Raw genomic sequence first — 19,863 nt, 5'->3', positions numbered from 1 at the left:
GATTGTCCCCCAAAGGGAGGACAAAGCCTGGATGTTCAGGTGTCACCACACACTGGACAACGCACGAGACTCCGGGGCTGGAAACCAGAGAAACAGGACAGGTGACATGTTGGAAGAGAAAGCTGAGGCTCACACAAACCACAGCTGCTGGTCCCTCTCATGCTGGGGTTCAGCCTTACAAGCTGCTCCTTGATTCCTGATCCAGTGCATGGATAGGGGGAAGGGGGCAAGGGAGCTGTCCAGGAATCCTCTCCCACCTCTGTCCAGTCCTTATTATCATTTAACTATACCACAACACAGCTCTGGAGCAAAGAGGCACTTCCAGGGAAAAGCAGTGTTTGTTGTCTGATCCAAACTGAAAACGCCGATAGAAAGACCAGAAAAGATGCCTCCAAAAATCAACATTTCCCATGGTCTTGTTGTGCAAGTGCCTCCCTTGCTTCCAGAAAGGTTCCTTCACATCCCTAGCACAACAGCTTGACCCTTCCCAGTGCCCAGCCCCTGTCGTGTTGGAGGGAACCGTTACTGCATCGAGCAGGAGCTGCAGCTGCTGCGCTGAGAGGAGCAGTCCCAGAGAGCAGGAACAATTCTCATCAGTGCCTAAAAGCATCTCACACTCACAAGAGCTGATTTCCAGTCAATATCCAGTCTCTTGGAAATAATTGTGTTGAATAGAGAGACAGTTGATGGTGACAGTTGGTTGTTTCTTAGTGAAACAGATTTGGGAAAATTCAGATAAATTTTGTGTCTGGGGTTTAAAATAAATAAAGAAAATAGAGAGATGCAGGCCAGAACAGTAGGAGTGCAAGGGGGGAAAAAAGGCAGGCACGTGAGCTCTCAGGAAGAGCAGGGTTCCTTGCTGCCATTGACAGCTGCAATTTTAACAAGCTTTGTAGCATTTAACTCTCATACACGAATTTTTTGGCCAAGGCTGCAAATCTTATATTGCTATTTAGGCTGGAGATAATTCCAGGACCAAAGTGATCTTGATCTTGAAATAACATGTTTTAAGACAGAAGTGCTGCCTCAACTGTGAAAGGTGCTGCTAACAGTAAAATTAGAGTGAACAAGGGCAGGAGCTGGACCATTTGTGCCTTCTGCTGCCAATAGCATGTTTGTGTCAAGGTAACTGATTTCCATGGAGTGCCCAATACGGAATCAATAAAATCAACCTTCAGTGGTGTTGAACTTTGCATTGTGTAACGACAATAGCTCAAATTGAATTTTAATTCTTTTAATTATAATGGTGCTCAGAGGCCACATCACGAGAGGATTTGGTTCATCAAGGAAAAAGAAGCCACAACAGCAGCTGGCAAAAGATGTCAACATTAGATATTTGCACAAGCATACAGAGGCATTCTGGGTTTTATCCTTGACAGAATAGCCAAAACCTAACTGTCTCTTGGCTAAAAAGCAAGGCTACACTTCCTTTTCCAGGGGTTCTTCACAAATAATAGCTGTTTTTATAAAGAAAAAAAATATAAACCCTTAAACTCCATTTATACCATCCCTAAAAAAAAAAATATAGACAAGGGAGGGGGGGAAGGAAAGGTTAAGGGATTAAACTTTGCAGATGCTTTGCACAGCCTGGCTAAAGCTCTGGAAAGACCATCTCAACCTTTGATCCCTTTGGGGAAAGAAGCAGTTATTTGAGCAGGCTTTTTAGGAACACATGCTGGGGACATCTGTGTCAGCAGACCCTAATCAAGGCAGACCCATAGCGCTGGAGCAATTTGTGTTCCAGGATTCAGACAAGAATATGAAATTCCTGATGGGATAACTAGCTACCTGTAGGGGCATGGATGAGTTTCCTGGATAGATTGTGAATGAGTGACAGTTTAATCCAGGTTTTTTCCATGTCTGTTTTTTACAGGTTTTTTTCCTTCTTTAAATCTAGGAGTCTTTAAAAGTGATAGATGTCCAGGGCATTACCCAGAAGTTCACCAGCTTCAGGAAGAAAATTACTGTTTTGCTCTCTGTATTTCCATCTCCCCCCTCTGCCAACTTGAAGTAACTTTAACAGAATTTCTCTGTGTTTGCACAGAAGTGGTCCAACACGAGGTTAGAAATAAGAAAGAAGAGCATGGGGTTAAAAAAAAAAAAGCTATAAAAAGTATAAAAAGCTCCACAGATGACCAAACACACCCTTAGTTTTCTTTCCCTTATTCCCCAAATTATCCACACAGCAAAAAATGGGAGCGGGCAGCCCAGTTGTTTCAATAGCACAGACTCACACAGGCCTGTGGCACGAGGATAAATTTTGCCCTGAATTAACAAGAGCAAGAGTAACTGGAGTCTCAGAGAGCACTGTCAATATTTGCTCCGCTTGTCATTGACAGAAAGCACAAATCCTGTGGCCTGAGCACATTTCCAAGCCTCTGAGCCAAGCAGGCACTGCTCAGGGTGTTAATGAGATCAGCACCCTCAGAGACCTGCCCAGGCACAGCCCCATGGGTGGGACCAGCTGGGTGAGCAGGGCAGCAAAATCCCACTGCTGTCATGGGAAGTGTCGTGGCTCAAGTGACACCAGGCAGTTGCAGCATCTATTCCGTGTTAGAGGTAAATGCTTCATGAGGACAGGTGTTCTCCTGAGAGCACCTCTGTGGTATGAGAAACATTTAGCATCTTGCTGGTTACAGCCTTACAGGAACCTTCATAAATTATCCTAAACCCTTGGAGATTGTCTTTTACTTCCCCTTGGCTCCTGCCTGAGACACTGGCACTGACAAGGAGTTCCCAGGACCTGTGCTTCCAAAAGCAGTCATGCTGATGGCATTTTCTGAGCTGTGTTCATTAGAGTATGCCACTGGATTCTGGAAGTCTTTCCTTTCCTGGATGCACAGACAGCAGCATTTCCTTGGCACATTACTGAACTTCTCCTTCCTTCCCCTCTAGCAGGAAATACCTGTGGGAAACTCTTCTAGCAGGATGCAATGCCAGAGGCATGAGTTTAAGGTGGCCACGTCAATGAACAGGTGGCAGCCTGCTCCTCTGGCAGAGAAGTTCCTTCTGATTTACTAAATTCACACAGCAAACTCAGTGAACTGTGGCAACACTGCCAGTCCAGGCTGGGCCACCATTTCAGCTGCTCTGCTCAGCCTTTGCAGCAGGCTGGGATAGGAAAGAACCAGATTTCCTCTGTGCATCCCCTCACACCAACACCTGGAAGAAAGCCGAGCTGCTGCCTGCTCTGCTATTCCTGCATTTCTCAGGGCTGCAGGGGGCTGTCCCAGCCAGACAAGGAATCTGCAGTCTGGAGACCATCCCTGTACAGAAACGCCACTTGAACCCTGGATGAGCAGTCCCATTTCGTTAGAGCAATCCAGCTGCACCTAATTCAAACAGCAATGAGCTTGCTGTCTGCTTTCTTACATTACTTCTTCCTGAATCCTTCTGCTCCACTCTACATCAAGGGGGGAGAAAAAAAAAATAATTTCTTTCCTCCAGAGCTAATTCCCATACACTGCAATGAGAGAAATGCAATGTTCTGAGCAATAAGAGCTGGAAAGTGGAATTATTTTCTGCACCATTCAGATGGAAATGAAGCCTAGCCTCAATTCTGCCACCCACCTGGAGCCATGGTATGATCCTATAGATCTTTGGATCAATACTGCATCATAGCTACAAAACTAGAAGAGGGAAAAAGAAGAGGCACAAAATCAAGGAGTGTAAATTTTAACTAAATTAGTTCTGTAAGGGTTCCCCCCTTCACTGCCGCTCTTTGGAATAAAGTACAGCAGTCAGCCGGGGGACAGAGGGCGGCCAGAGCGTTTTGCTTCCTCTAAAGACAGCTGGTGTTTAATTCCGAGGGCCATTATCCCTCACCCCAAATAAATGCGCGAGATTATGTTGCATATTTTCTGTTTGGCTGTGTGTGGAGAGAACAAGAGAGAGCGATACACCCCGTATTATTTCTTAATGACTCACTAAATTGCAGCATCTCCGCGGGAGGAGTGGTTCGAGCCGCCTCCCTGGCTCCCATCCACCCAGGCACTTTGTTCCAGGCTACCAGATGAGTTTCTGCCCACACAGCAGAGAGATGAGGAACGACAGGGGGTTGTGTTTGTTTGCTTGTAATTTAGGGCTGCCTTACATCACAGCACGTGGCTGAACACGCTGAACATCGGCAGGGAGAGACGATGCTCAGCACAGCTTTCCCAACTGCCCGATTCCCTGGCTCTCCAGGGACAGCTCATTTGTGCCTGAGGGACTGTTATTTCACGGGTTCTGGGACACGGGCTCCAGGGAAGCACTGCTTCCACAGAAACCAGCTGAGCGATAAAAGGGAAGAAAATCTTGTTCCACGGATTTATTTTGAACTCGGAGGAGACTCTGGCTCCTACCCTACAGCTGGCCCAGACACGGAGAGCACTCTGCTGCAGAGGGCACACATCTAGGCACATTCCCAGAGGCCAGAGGACGAGGAACAAACCATCACAGCCATAAAAGCCCTTCACTTTTTACCAGGCAGAAACACAAGAGGCCAAACACAGCCTGCTCTGAACACAGGAACACCACACTGCCACACCACCTCCTCTACATCCCAGCCTTAGAGAAGAAAGCAGGAATGCCTTATCTTTCCTGGGAGATGAACCACATGTGGGAGCCAGGGCAGCAGCTGTCCAAAGCACACACCAAGCAGGTCATACTGCAGCAGCCTGGCACAAGCACCCCTCACCCTGCTCCTCTTTTATTTCCTGGGTTATCACCCACAACTGGGGGCCCCATGGCAGTGAGTGTGAACAGGTTTGCCTGGCCCCTCCCTGCTGCCCACCCAGCCCCTGGCCCCTGCTCAAAGGCCCACGCCCAGGGTTTGGGCTGGTGCTTCAAAGAACAAGTTGTAGTGGCCTGGTGTTGTGTCCTAGTTCATATCTGGGACCAGTGTGGTGAACAGGGTTGTATTTATCACCTTCCAAATCACTGATGTCCTTCTGCGGTGGTGCAGTTCTCTGCAGGTTGCTTCCCTCTTTTTCTTGTTTAGTCAGGAGTTTTACAAGACCTGATCCTCTCCTTAAGTCCAAGCTCCTAAGTCCACTGAATTCAGCTGCCTTTTCCCTTAAAAAACAAAAATAAGTCCTTGGTATTCCTAGTTGATGGGAAATGCCAAGAGATAAAGATCCTGACATCCACACTGCAATCTAAAAGAGCCCACAAATTGGGGTTTTTTTAGCTCTCAGTAATTCCTGAGTTATTCCATGGCTGTGAATGCCCACAGTTGCCAACAGTGTAACACTGAGCCCAAATCCTTCCCAGCTGCACCCAGGATGTTCCCGCAGTGATCAGCCCTGACCCCTCAGTGGGACACATGCAGGCAGACCCCTGTCCAAAACAGGGCACAGAAGTTCTTTCTCCTGGATTTCCTTCCAGGTTTCTAATCCAGGGCAATGTTTATAACCCTGAGTTTATTTCTGTTGTGTCCCCAAACACTTTAGCTAATAGAGATGAACCTTCTGGTACCAGTTTATCTTTTCTCCTTTATGCCAATATTTAATGCCTTCTTTCATCCACTTCAGTAATGAATCATCTGGTTTTGTATGATTAGGGTTATGAGCAGCTTGGTTCTTGTACAGTGGAACATTAGGGCAGGAATAGAGATGCCCATAGGTCAGAGATAAGGATTCATGAAAGAGGAGACTGGGCTGATTCAAGAGAAATGCATTTAAAAATGCATTAGTGAAGAGCAACAGAATGAAACTACTTGATGAATATTTTAAGTGGCCAAATATTAAAAGTGTGTATTCACAAAACCAAAGGCACTGGTTTTAATGTCCAACCAATCTGTAATTTACATCACTGCTGGGATTTATCTGAATTTATCTGAATTTAGGGGATGAGTCTGTGAGGTGCTTCAGTTAGCTGGCATTGACCGACAGAAAAACCCAGACACATGCACAGGTTTCTTGAAGACTTCCCTGGGCACTCTGTCCCAAAGCTCTACAATCCCTTCCATGAGAATCTTTCTCCTGATACTCAATCTAAATCTCTCTGGTGCAGGTTCAGCCATTTCCTGTCATCCTCTCTCCTCTCTGGAAGGAGAGACTGAGCCCCCTCACCACAACCTCATTTCAGGAAGCTGCAAAGAGCTGGAAGGGCCTCCTAAAACCTCCTTTGCTCCAGACTGGGCAGCCCCAGCTCCTTCAGACCTCCCCCTTGTGCTCCAGCCCCTCCACAAGGCTTCCTCCACCCACAGACAAGAGCAGCATCCTCATTACCAAAAGCATGCGAGGCTTCTGCCAGCTCAGAACACCTCACAAACACTTTTAATTAATTTTTCCAGCATGCAGGATGAGTAAACACACTATTGTTGATGCTGTCAGCTGTCTGATATAAGTCCCAGACCTCTTTCAGTTTCACTCAGAAATACTTTGACCTCTGTCAAAAACTCATTGACAATAAGGTCTCTCCAAGTAAATGTTTGCAGCAGCAACAAAGGAGGAGGTAATAGTCTGCCTGCTCTGCATACAGGAGGCACAATACTGCCTCGGATTTTTATGGTAATTTCTTCAGATACAGTATCAAGCTTTGGCGACTTTTTAACTGCTGAATTACAGTCCTATTTCTCCCAAGGAATCCTGAAATCTGTGTTCCAGGCAGGAAAAACTCATTTGGTAGATTTTGTACCGTGCAAAACACCAAATATTTATTTATTTATGACCACTATGCACATAGGAAAGGGTGGCCAGCAGTCTGTGAAATTATTGTTTGCATCTAAATGTAGTTAGCACAGCTGAGGACTTAATACTTGGCTAATGCCTGTGATCCTTATTAACATAAATATTGTCCCAGTCAGGCGGGATGGAAGTCATACACGAGATAAGATCTTGTCTGTTGCTGGTGATATGATCTCAACACTAGTCAATTAAAACTGCTGGGGTATTTTGTAATCATTGTCATATCAAATTACTGCACCAATGCATACGTTAAGTAGGAAAAGTTATTACATTGCCACGTGGGGCGAGAGAAGGGCTAAAGGAATCCTGCAGTGCTGGTAGTTTATGGAGACATAAAAATTACAGTGGACAGTGTTACAGTTATTGCAAGGACCACTGTAATTGTATAATAATTCTGTTTACACTTGTCCATCCTATTTTTCTTGTAGAAAGTTATCTATGAAATGATTCTATGGGACTGTTCAAGGGACTAAGATATAAACCCTTGGAGATTGTTTTTCCTCACTCTCTCCAATGGCACTTTACAATGTGCTCTCCTTTGCAGAGCCTGACTTTGGGTAGTCAATATAACATATTCCTATAAGACTGTCAGTAGGATTGGTGGGGTAATTTGCAGAGGTTTTGTGGATCTGCAAATTGAGAATCAGCCCTTGGAGGATTAAGGTTTCAAATTTAATTTTACGCTAATTCTAGGCATTTTTTTTAAAAAAACAACAAGCTTGGCTTTACTGCCTCATATACAAGGTTATTTACTTCTCTTGGGCAGTTTTTATGGTTTGGGGAGGATCCCAAGCTAATGTAACAGTGGCCTGACTGCTCGGAGCTGCAGCAGCGAGGCCCTGGCTGACAATTCCAATGTGGAACTCACCTGGAGCAAAACCAGCCCCTGGTGTGGAGGTGCTGAGGCCCAATCCTGCTCCTCACTTGCAGGAGAACGTGAGAGCAGGCAAAAGGCATGAGAGTCACATGGAATGATCCCCTCCAAAAAGATCTGCCATTCCTGTCAATCAATTCCTTGGTTTTCTTATGCTGCTAGTACCAGTAGTTTATGTTTTTAATTGGAATTATCTCCTAGAAAACCCAGCTACTGTCAGGGCCCTGCTGGGAGAAACACTGCAAACACAAAGTTAGAGCAAGTTCTTGCCCCAAAAATCTCCACTCTGAAATCTCTGCAGTGTCAAGCACCATGACCATAAGCAGTACACAGACTATTGTTTTCTGAAATAAATTGCAGATTGTTATTTTATTTAAGAGGAGAAAAAAAAAATAAAATTGGACAGGACTTGTAGAAACGAGGAAGGTTTCACCTAGTGATAAAGGTAGTTATGCTCCAGTAATGAGGAGAAAGGGAACTTGCTATCAAGAATTAATGAGATCACAAAGAACAGGCAGGGGAAGTGAACGTTTTTAAAATGTCCCTGCTGAACACCAGGAATAATAGAGTGAGAAAAAATGGAGTAGATCCCTGTGGTAAAAACTATTAGAGGCGGCGAATTATAAAACTATTAACCAGAATGTAACTCCCAATTAAAAGATGATTTAACACTGGAATCTGATGGATGAATTTTGATTAAATGGAGAACTATTAGGAGCCCTGGGAAATGGACTTCTCCTGCCAGTTCTAAAAGTTAAAAGGCAGTTTGATATAAAAATTTATAAATTAAGGTTAATTACTTTAAATAACATGGCTGGAAGCAATAAAAAGAAATTTATAATATTCTCTGGAGTTTTAGGAAAATAATATAGATATCCACCTCTCAATGGAAAATCGAATTAGCATCCCCAAGTACAGGTTGACAAAGACAAAGGCAAAATAAACTGGCTGACAAAGGGGCTGAAGGACTCCTGGCCTTTGGTCTGCCAGGAAACTCTGTCCGATGCCACAGTGACTCTGTTCCCAGGATTTTTTGTGTGGAGGAAATGCTCTTCTTCCCTTCAGCCTCTGAACCCCGTGCTGAGCACGCTGCGAATCAGAGGATGGATGCTGGAGATGTCCACAGGGACAGGCTGATCCTCCTGCCCTTGAAGAAAGGTTTGGCTCTAGGAGCTGGCAGGGAAAAGTGGATATCAGGTAACCAGATCTGGGCTAGCAGTGGGAGGCAGTAGCCTAAAGCAAGGTCAAAGAGTCCTTCTCTTCAGGGCTCATCGTTGTTACTTACCAGCCTTTAAATACTGTGAGGAGGGATCCAGGCTAGGTGAGGAACAGGTCCCGGGAGGTGGTGTGGCTGATTCAGAAATGTGGGGCTGGAGAGTGAGCCCTGCCCGGCTCCCAGAGACCCCCGGTGTCTGCCCCAGCTCCCCGATGAAGGACAGGGAGCTCAGCTGGAGGGGGGTTATGTTACATTACAGCTGTTCCCGTGGAACACCCTTTAATGTTTGGATAAGGGACTTAGTTCAGCTGGAATCTCCTTTATCCTTTCAAGTGGATCCCATGGAGGAGGTGGGGACTGAGGAGGAAAAGCATGTGCCCATGTCACTCCACATTAACTGCCTGGGCTGGATTGTTCCCCGAGGAAATGCAGCAGAAGAGGAGAAGGCTTCTCCTGTGACAGCCTCCTGGGGCTTTTACACAACCATTGCCAAAGGGGGTCATGGACGAGGCAGAAAGCCTGAAAGGTTTCCACAGATCCCAAGGGATCCCCTGAAAACTGGAATACAGAGGTATTCTTCACTAATGGAAATGTCCCCTTGTCCCCTGCTCCACTCTGACCCAGCTGTCAGGGATGTTCCTCCGAGCATTGCAGCCAGGACAAGAGAGCACTCCCCAAATCCCCACAGGTGAGGTCACACCAGCTTCCCTCAGCCAGGATGCTGAAGAAGCTCCCTGCTCCTTTCCAGTGTCCACACCCTGTGTCCATGAAGATTCCCACAGGAAGCGTGGAGCGTGCTGGATGCTGGCTCCAGCTCCTGTTTTATGCCTGCCCAAAGGAAGGGGCAGATCTCTGCAGGCTGACTGGAGAGCCTGGAGCAGACCCCCATGTGCTGTGCCCCTCTCTCCATCAGCACCCAGCCCCGGGGAAGCTGAGCTGGAGGAAGCATCCCTGCACCCCATGTTGTGCTGCCCCTCCAAGGGGATGTGTGGCCCTGCCTGCTCGGAGCCTGGCTCCTTTCTGTGCCTCCTGAGTGGCTGTGGCTGTGTGCCCACCAAACTGTCCCTTCCCCAGCTCTGCTCTCCCACTGCCCAGCGTACCCGAGTCCCTCCATTTACAACCACACTGTTCCAGGCTCCTCCTGTCACCTTCCTCCCCCAGTGCCCCCCCAGAAGTAATTTTGTGCCCATCCGCTCGGATCTGAACCCAGAATACCCTCCCCAACACAGCACAACCACCCCGCTCTCTGAGTCACCGCTGTTCCACACCGTGATCAGAAACCTCTCTGCCGAGAGAGCAATTTTTTCTATTTTTGGTTCCTTTGAGTGTTGACCCTTGAAATTTCCAGCTCCTCCCCACCCCCTTCCCCACTCCCACTCTCAGAGTCACCCCGTGCCCCCCGTTCTTTGTCTTGCAGGCTGGCCTGCCCCAGCCAGGGCAGCGCAGAGCTGCTCCTTTAAGGCTCAGTGCCTGTAAGTGATTACTCTTGGCTATCACTTTTTCTATATCAGACATGTCATGGTGAAGAATCTTCAACCTTGACTCTTACAGCTGCCCTAATTATAGGACATATTTTTGGTGCTGTGTCTTTATTCCTCTCCGTGCTGGCACTCTGACCCCGGTGCTTCCTCCGTCGCGCTTGTGTTAACAAGGTTGTCCATTCTCCAGTTTCCTCACTCTGATTTGTAACTGGAAATTACCATATCTGGCTTTCACTCACTGACAACCGTCACTTTAAATAGGCCTTTTAAAGTTAATACGATGTCCATTCTAAAGTGCAGTATTACTTTTCAGTGATGTTAAATGAGCAATTTAAGGAGCTGTAGGCTTTTCTTATAAGAAAAATTAAATTTTATCTGCCACTTAATTTATGTATAGGGCTAACCCTAAACAAATCTGTCATAAGCTGCTGCCATCCCTAAAAAAAAATAATAATACAAGAATAACTCTAGTTAATGGTAGTAAAATACTGAAGAAATATATGGATTATTCATAAAAACATGTCTAGCTCACACTTTTTAGAGCCTCAGGTACATGGTGCAGCAGGCATATACTCCTTTTTGGGTCTCATCCAGTAGATTTAGTGGATCCATGGCCAACAGGGGCAATATCAGTGGCTGGGAAATGTTTGATCGGTCATATCAGTAAACAAAACAGTTCCCATTGTCTCTGGGAAGGACTAAGAAATATTTGTGCCAAGATGAACAGACTCCAGCTCCTGCTGGAGAGGGCTTTGTCCCATTCCTTCAGCTCCACAGACGATCAGTGCAGAACCTGACCAGCTTTTTGTCAAAAAGGCTTCACAGCCTGCTGAAAGGAAGGGGATAATGACTCCCTGCTGGAGCCAGGGGAGCAGAAGATCCGTGGTTATCCCTCACCCTGCCATGCCATGCTCCCTGCCCACGCTCTCCAGAGCAATGCCCGGGTGCCCCAACTCTTCTGAAAGTCTCTGATTCCACCCCTCTGCCTTCCACTCTGCCTGAAATCTCCCGCTTCTCACTGCGCTGTGAGAGAAACTTCCCTCCTGTTTGGCAAATGATTTGAGAGCAAACCTCCCTTCCTGGAGAAAACCCCTCTCTCCAGGCAGCCCAAGCAGCTCCAAGCTGCCTGAGATTTCAGTGCTCATGTGGGATCAACATGCTGGGCCTGATGTTTTTCCCTTGGCTTCTGAAAGGTCAGAATGGCAGTATATTGAATCTCTAAACACACTGATCACACAGCTCTGCTAGCTCACTAGAATCCATTAATATCCAAGATACTGGAAGCAAAAGGGAAAAAAACCCTTCCTCCATGAACTTAAATCAATTAGCTGGGACTAAAAAATGTAGATTCTTGTGGAAGAATAAAAAATGGAAAACACCAGTCCTCATTATCCTGTCCCTGAAGTGCCAGAGGGTAAAATTATCTTTCATGATGATGTTCTGCATTGATTAGTCAAACATGTAGGAAATCATATTAAAGATTTGACACCTGATGTGGGATCAGAAGAGCTGTGTGCTGCAACAGCACATGCAAATGTTATGGTATGTGCCTTGGCCAAAGGAAAGGAAGACAAGAGTGTGGAAAAAGAAAACTTGGAAAATTCCCAGTGGAAGAATCTCGTAGATTTTAATGCTCTGTTCAAGGGAAAAAAAAAATCTCCTTCAATAGAAAGTCCTTCAAGAAGGTGTATAATAATTTCCAGATCATTTCCTCTCTGCTGATTCCTAATTATCCTGTGGAACCCTGTGCCACAGAAGCTGACTAGATGCATTGAGCTTCAGCAGGAAGGGTAAATTCCAGCCAGCCATATGCAAATCTCAAAGAAACACACTACCAACGTTTGGTGCAGATCCACTAAGAATGCCCTGAAACAGGGGATGGATCTAGAGGTGGATTGAACAGACAAACCTCACCCAACTGCAGAGAAGCCACAGTGCCTTGCACCACCTGGGAAATCAGGAAGGGGGGAAAAAAGGAAAGAAAAAAACAAAACTTTTAGGACTTTTACTGCCACTACCATGGTGAGTGACCTGGCCTGACTCCAGACACAGCTCTGCTTCAAGGATCTGCTGCTTTAATATTGGAGCCTTGGAAAGCACAGCCTGCCCAGAGTGGCTTTTCCAGTGGCTCTTTCCTGCTGGTGAGGATCCAATGTGCATCTCCATGATCAAAATGCTGACTGCCTTCAAAACCAGAAGAACCATTACAGGAAAACATTGTACAAAATCATTATAGGCCTGTGCTCTTATCAGACACCCCTAATCAGCAGCTCTGGGATCTTCCAGCACTTCAGGGCTAATTTCTACGCCAGTGTTAAGTCAATTCCATGGCATGGATAACCCAAATGATTTGGCAGATTAGGTTGCAGGAAGCATGGCAAACATTACTCAGAGCATTTTTAAAACTGCTGTACAAAGTGCACTATAGTGAGAAAACAGAGCAATGCCTAATTAATATGCAAAAAAAAGCCCTATAGTTAAGCAGTTTTAACCCCTTCCTTACCATGATTTTTAGGAGGATGTGAACAGAACACAGCCAACCATGGAAGGTCTGTGCTGCCCTTAGCAAGGTTCTCACCCATGCATTCCCACTTCTCCCTGCTGTCCCATCAAAACTGATTTCTTTTCTTCCCTGGCTTTCCTTCCATCTCATCCTCTGTGTTTACACCCAGCAGTGACCAACCACAATTGCGTGTGCAGACGTGGGGCACAGGGCAGAGCAGATTTCAGGATGCTTTATGAGCCCACACAGCTGTATTCAGACTGGAATATTTGAACTCCAAACCAAGCAATTGAACTCACATACAAATTGCTGCTGACAGTGTAACTAAATAAAAGACCTACTTTTCTAATCCCTGAGGCCAGTACAAGAAACCGTGGTGAAGAAACGGGTATTTTTCATCCATCTGGCTGCAGTGACCATCATTAAATTTGAACATAAAGCTCAAAAGACCCATGTAGTGTCACCAAAAATCCTGGAGTGGACTGTCAGATGGTAATAAATCACTTGGAAATGACCTTACTGGTGAATCATAAACTGATTTCCAAGCAAAATTTTTATGAAAAGTCACTGAGTTCTTGGAGAGGGGAGGAAAGTTTTGAATTTTCCATTTCCTCCACTCTTTTCTCTCAGTAAAGAGCACCCCACCCCATCCCACCAACAAATTAATCAGGTTTGAGTTCCCAGTTTAAAATTTCCAGTGGAGCATCAGTCTGGTTTGTCTGTACTTGCAGAGGGACAGAATGTCCTGTTGAAACCCCTGAGTTCCTGGTGATGTTTGTGTCACCCTGGAGCCCACAGTGTGAGAAAAGCAGGTGAAATCTACAGAGGAACACTTTATGGCCCAAAGTTACAGAGAACCACTGACAAGAAGCCAATACAGCTGATGCACTTGCCTGGGCTATTTAGACAAATGGACCACACAATATGGTCCCACTGGCAGCTCTGTGAGTAGTGGGGTAGCAGGAGGCAAGAGCAGTATCCATATATTCACAGGTACCTTTAATGTACACAAAAATATATAATCAGCATCAGCAGTCTTCATTAGAGTGCAACCAAGAATTATGGAGATCCTAACCTTGCAAGCCAAATAAATTATTGCCAGGGGATTATTATGTATTCTAACAATATCTAATGTACCTCTTTGTCTCTCATAAATTACAGGGCATCCTCTGGCTCCTAGAACACACTCTGTCTCATGCATAGCCACTACAGAGCCTTTTTTCCCCCCTAAACACACACAATAGGGTCTCTAATCAGCATGGGCTCGTATAGGGATTTTAATAGGCGAGAAAAACGTAATCACATGTTCAGTGGCCTAGTGTAACTGTTTCAATACCAAAGCAAAATGGGCAAAATTGAAATGTGCTGGTAAAGGAGAAGCTCGTTTGGAATGTGTGTGTGTGTCAATGTCCTCATTGGCATTAGCAATTTTGCTATTGTACAGATTGTCTCCACAAAGTGTCTCCACGCCGTGTAGGCTGTAGTGGAGTCTCCACGATTGACTTTCTGCCTTTCACTCAAAAATTGCCAATAACACCTGCTCTGCACTGACTTCTCCAGCGTGCACTCAACAGTGACTCATCAAACTCAGCTCACTCCAGCACCCACACAAAAAATATCCCTTGCATTCTGACACCTTCCACTCACGACCAATTGCAGATGACACCTGGCAAAGCCCTGGTGGCTGTGTGTGCATCAGCGTGAGCTAAACATGCCCTCAGGTGATCTCAGAATTAGCAGAACTCCATGCATTTGTCCTTCTTTGATGAGCATTTTTGTCCTCATCCAGGCACTGGAATTGGCTGTCTATTGTTTTCCAGCAGATTTATCCAGACATTGGATACCCACTCCAAGATTGTGATAAACCAAAGGGCACCTTAGACTAAGAAAGCTCTGTACCCCAGAACCAGCTCTTTCATTGTCCATTTCTGCTGGGAGAGATGTGAAAAATACGTTTGGTTTTGCACTGCATTCAAACTGCAAACAAAGCCAAAATTACTTTTAAACATCCTATTCCATCTACAAGACCACAAGGACAATTGTTTTGCATTATTCTCTCAGTCCCTTGTGCTTCAGGTTCCTTTTACCACTCAGACTGTCACATATTCACACATTCACATCCACCTTTAATATGAAAAGTCCAAGAAGGATATTGTGTATAATCCTTCCTGGGCTGCATTTTTAATATATATTAACAAGGTGACGGGTACCCTGAGCAGACTGGTCAGGGAACGAAAACGAAGGCAAGAAATATTCTCAGGGTGTTATTGATTAACTGTTTTTCAGAACAGAGGGAATCATTTTTAACTGGTTTAAACTATGATGGACTCAAGTGGAAAATGCAAGCAGAGTTAGCAAGGAGTATAATTGACTGGGCATGGAACTAAGTAACCTCTCAGCACGCTGGAAGTGGTGGAGCGAGGGGGGTTACAGCTGGGGCTGCTCGGAACCCTGAAGCCCTTTCTTCCCAAAGTGAACTCTGCCAGCAGCCACAGACGACGACAACAAGTAAAGGGAGGGGAAAAAAAGGAAGGGGAAAAAAAAAAAAAGGGTCCAGCCACTCAGTTACATGATCTAAATTCTAATCAAACATCATTTAAAGCATGTTTTATTTCAGCCTCTGGAGAGATAGTCCCTCCTGACTCCTCACCATGGCAACCGGTGTCTCATTTCAGAAGTGTCATGCCACATTATCATCTTGCCGGCTCACACACTCCTGCCTGACAAGTTCTCTCTGCCCCTTGTGACAACCGTTCCAGGCTTATGCTGTTTATTTTTGGTGTCAGGCTGGCCCTGGCAGATTGAAAGGCAACCTCAACCCCTTGAACAACAAGCACCACACCCCACTTGGCGATAAGAGATGATTTGAGAAGATATTTGCTTACATGTGTATAAGCAATTTGCCGCACGGCGCAGCCCCGCGTGCCTGCACGAGCGCAAGCACGGGGATGTGCGTGCAAAGGGGAAGGCGACGGGCAAGCGTGAGGCTTCCTGAGAAAGCAAACAATTCATTTCAGATCCCAGGTAGCAGCTCTCATCACCACGTCCTGTAATTCACACGGAACACAGGCCAAAGAGGCGTCCTAGGGACTGAGGCAGGGGTGCAAAGCCAGACATTGTCTCTGCAAAACGCCCGCGCTGCGTCACCGCAGAGCGCGGCGAGGGACCTGGCAAAGGCACTGCACGAAGGACTGGGACCAAACCTGGTAGGCATTGCCAAAGGAACATTCTAGAGAGACACCCTGGGCCAGATTCATCTCTGCCGAGCGCAGCTCTTCAAACCTCTGCAGCGATTTGTCTGAGCTCTCCTGGCAGAGATGGCCAGGCTGCGACTCCGACCTACAGAGCTGCGGGGAAAGACTAATTCCAAACGATGCTCCCTAAGACAGCACTGGACAGTGACCCTGGTAACAGTGGCCACACCGGGGCCACAGGGAGGACATCAAGAGCAGGGCTCCTAATGACCTCTGGTAGTGATGAGTGTTTGGGACAAAGCTGGGATCAGCCATGCCTCAGGAGTTGTTCTCACCTCTACACAGGAAGGAGCCCACGATGGAAACGAACGTGGAGAAGGCCAGAAGAGGAATGGTCTGAAGCCTGGCACAGCACTGCAAAGCAAGGTGGAACAGTGTTTTTAAAATGGCTGTAAGAGTTTCCAAACTGAGACAGCCCAAAGCAGAGATTCTCCAGCACACACGCCTCGTTAGGGGTACCAACAAGCAGCACACACAATTTGTGGGCAGCATCTTGCCCCTACCAAAGCCTGTAGTGTTCACCCAGCATGTAACCCAAAGAGGAATGGCAGCTAGAGCAGGGGATAAAAATTCTCCTGAAAAAGTGAGACATGCTGACATCAAGTAACTCTACACAACAGTTGTGCTTTTAATTTAATCTACAGGCACATGTCCATGTGCTGCTCTGGTTTTAGGAAAGAGAACCAAGTGTGCTTTACCATGAAGTTTATATGGGTCACAACACAAACAAAACTTGACCCAGTTATCTCAGAGAAAGAATCATAGACTGGGCAAAAACACACAATTAACTCAGAGGCAATCTTTGATCAAATAAAGAGCTAAATGCAAAACAGCTTTCATTAAAAACAAATAAACAAAGCAACATATTTGTTTAATTTTTAATCCATTTTTCTGGTAACTGTACCAGTGAAACACAGAGGCTTACAATAGCAAGGGATCTGTAAACAAAAGAGGATCACCCCAAGATACATTAATGGCATTTTACAGAGTCAGGAAGAGTAGAGCTTGTAGATTTTTAAAATCATAAAAGGAGAATTAACACTGATTATGGAGCAGCAATGAAATGCCAGAGTTGCATGTTCCATAAAAAGCTATAAAACCAGTAAATGCTACAGGAGGGTTTTCCAGACAAGAGAAAAGGAAGACAAGGGGAATATTCCACAATATCCTGACTTGGAAGGGACCCACAAGCATTGCCAAGTCCAACTCCTGGCCCTGCTGAGGCCTGCTCCAAAAAAAAAAAAAAAAAAAAAAAAAAAAAAGAGGATACCATCACTTCTTTGATGTTTATTTCTTGTTTAGCCTTCCCACACACAGGGACTAAACAAGAAATACTGTGGGCCACTGAATATGGGAATTAGAGTGAGAGAAATCCCTTCTCTAGTCTGGTCTGTGCATTGCTGTAGCTGTTTTGAAATCACAGTGTACACGGCATGGCAGATACTGACAGACAGAGACTGGCTTTTCCAGGAAATAGATAGGGCTTCCCAGCTTTATCCTTCCAGAGCAGTGTTAAAAAAAAAAAATAATAGTAATAATAAAACCAACCCTGGACCAACATCACTGGTGAAAAATACAAAATGCAAATGAGTGTTGCTGCTGGGGGATCTCCTCAGTTCAGAATTCCAGGTTTAGAGCAAGGCTATAATTTTGCAACTAATAAGATGAAGTTGGTGGCGAAAGAAGGTGGTGGGGAGGATGGAAATAGAGCCTGACTTTGGGGAGAGGAGGAAGGAAAATGCTGATATTTACTTACTGCAGATGCAGTGCCTATAAAACCTTCCCTGGCAGCAGCCCGAGGTGCCAGGCAGACAACGACAGCAGCACGCTTGGATGAAGTTGGGTGTTGTTTTGTGAGAGGGGCAGCACCGAGATTAATAACAACCACTGCATTTTTCACGCAAGTTATGGGAACATCCAAGGCTGAGCCTGGCACGATGAGTGCGGCACTGGTGCTGCTGCTACCTGAGTGTCTCACCCCTGGGCTGTTTGTTGGTTTTTTTCCAAAAGGGAATGAATTTCTGGGGTGCTGCCTGACCAACACCACACGTGGCTGTTCCTGCCAGACAAAGGAACCCGCCTCACCAATAAAACCTCTGCAAAACTCCCCATGAGTGGGCAAGGGGCGCCTGTGGAGACGCGTTTTGTGCAGGACTCTGCCTGGCACAGCCACCAGGGATGGCAGAGCTGGCATTTCATTGCTGCTCCATAATCAGTGTTAATTCTCCTTTTATGATTTTTAAAAAATCTACAAGCTCTACTCTTCCTGACTCTGTAAAATGCCATTAGTGTATCTTGGGATGATCCTGTTTTGTTTACAGAGCAGAGCTCCCGCCGTACCTCACAAACTCATTGCGGGGATCAGATCCCGGTGATGTCCCGCATCTTTCTCGCGTGTGGGAAGAGGGAGGTCAAAGCCCTGCCGTCCGGGATGGCGCGCGTTAATTGCTGTTTGTGTTTGTTTAATGAGGTGTGGAGCAGCCTCTAGTGGCGGCCGGCGGCCATTTCGGCCCAGTCGGGGATGGCGGCTGCTCGGCTGAGGGGATGGCGGCCGCTCTGCCCGGGGGCCTTCACCTTCCCCTCCTGCCCACAGAGCCGCCACTCTCCTGCCTTCCTGCCACCCCATAGGCCCTCTACCCTCCCCAAAGTCCCTCCACCTTCCCCACAGACCCTCCGCTTTCCCGCCTTCACTTTCCCCACAGACCCTCCACCTTCCCCACAGACCCATCACCTTCCTCACATACCCTCCACCTTCCCCACAGACCCTCCACTTTCCCGCCTTCACTTTCCCCACAGACCCTTCACCTTCCCCACAGACCCTCCACTTTCCCGCCTTCACTTTCCCCACAGACCCTTCACCTTCCCCACAGACCCTCCACTTTCCCGCCTTCACTTTCCCCACAGACCCTGCACCTTCCCCACACACCCATCACCTTCCTCACATACCCTCCACCTTCCCCACAGACCCTCCACTTTCCCGCCTTCACTTTCCCCACAGACCCTCCACCTTCCCCACAGACTCTCCGCTTTCCCGCCTTCACCTTCCCCACACACCCATCACCTTCCTCACACACCCTCCATCTTCCCCACAGATCCTCCACTTTCCCGCCTTCACTTTCCCCACAGAAACTCCACATTCCCCACACCTGTCCCCTTCCCACCTTTCTCACAGACCCTCCATTTTCCCTCCTTCTCCACGTCCCTGCTTTCCCCACGCACCCTCCATCTTTCCGCCTTCCCCACAGATGCTTCGGTTTCCCACAGCGCTGTCCCCTTCCCGCCTTTCCCACAGACTCTTCATTTTCCTGCCTTCCTCATTTTCCCACCTTCTCCATAGACCCATTGTCTTCTCACCCTCACCACAGACCTTCCACGTTTCCACCTTCCCCACGAACTCATCACCTTCTTACCTTCCCCACAGACTCTCCACTTTCCCGCCTTCCCCGCCATCCTCTCTGCACTGGAAAGTCCAACTCACCACATCTGCTGGTGGCTCTTCAACGTGCACTTACCTACTTCAGCAGTGCTTGGAGTTTTATTTTGTTAAGGGGGTGTGTGTGTGTGTGAAATCGCTCATGGAAACTTGTTGCAGAAATACAAACTTGCCCGGGCGGTGTTTGGGTTGAACTCTTGCTCGCTGCTTCCCCACCCAAGCCAGGTGCCCTCAAACCCTGGTTGGGTTTGTTGCCTTCCCCTGTCCCTGTGCTTCCCTCAGTTAAATTCACCTCAATAATCACTTTATCCTGAAGTTCTCTGCCATCACACTCTCTCCAAGCACAAGCAAGTGCATCCTTAGTCGGTGGCGAGAACCCACCAGCCACTTCCACGTCCCTCACCCTTCACTTTTACTCCAGATTACACTTC

At 46.8% G+C, this 19,863-nt stretch overlaps 1 long non-coding RNA gene across 3 annotated transcripts in view; it reads right to left on the bottom strand.

Moving 5' to 3' along the window:
• LOC128798192 (uncharacterized) overlaps positions 1-18,521 on the bottom strand; it is a 162,010-nt gene extending 143,489 nt beyond the window's left edge. The window contains exons 1-4 of one of the 3 annotated variants that reach the window (XR_008434354.1): positions 18,340-18,521; positions 16,275-16,353; positions 15,631-15,736; positions 15,404-15,538 (exon numbers count right to left, since the gene is read on the bottom strand). This is a non-coding gene — a long non-coding RNA (uncharacterized LOC128798192). Of the gene's footprint in view, positions 1-7,954; positions 8,719-15,403; positions 15,539-15,630; positions 15,737-16,274; positions 16,354-18,339 lie in introns of those variants that run through there. The other 2 variants (XR_008434356.1, XR_008434355.1) reach the window with 2 other exon arrangements.
• Positions 18,522-19,863: the final 1,342 nt, after the last annotated feature.

This window comes from Vidua chalybeata, chromosome 20 (genome assembly GCF_026979565.1).
Source record: "Vidua chalybeata isolate OUT-0048 chromosome 20, bVidCha1 merged haplotype, whole genome shotgun sequence".
In the NCBI taxonomy this organism is placed as follows: Eukaryota; Metazoa; Chordata; class Aves; order Passeriformes; family Viduidae; genus Vidua; species Vidua chalybeata.
The sequence above is the reverse complement of the archived record's forward strand: the minus strand, read 5'-3'. Positions and strand labels throughout refer to the sequence as shown.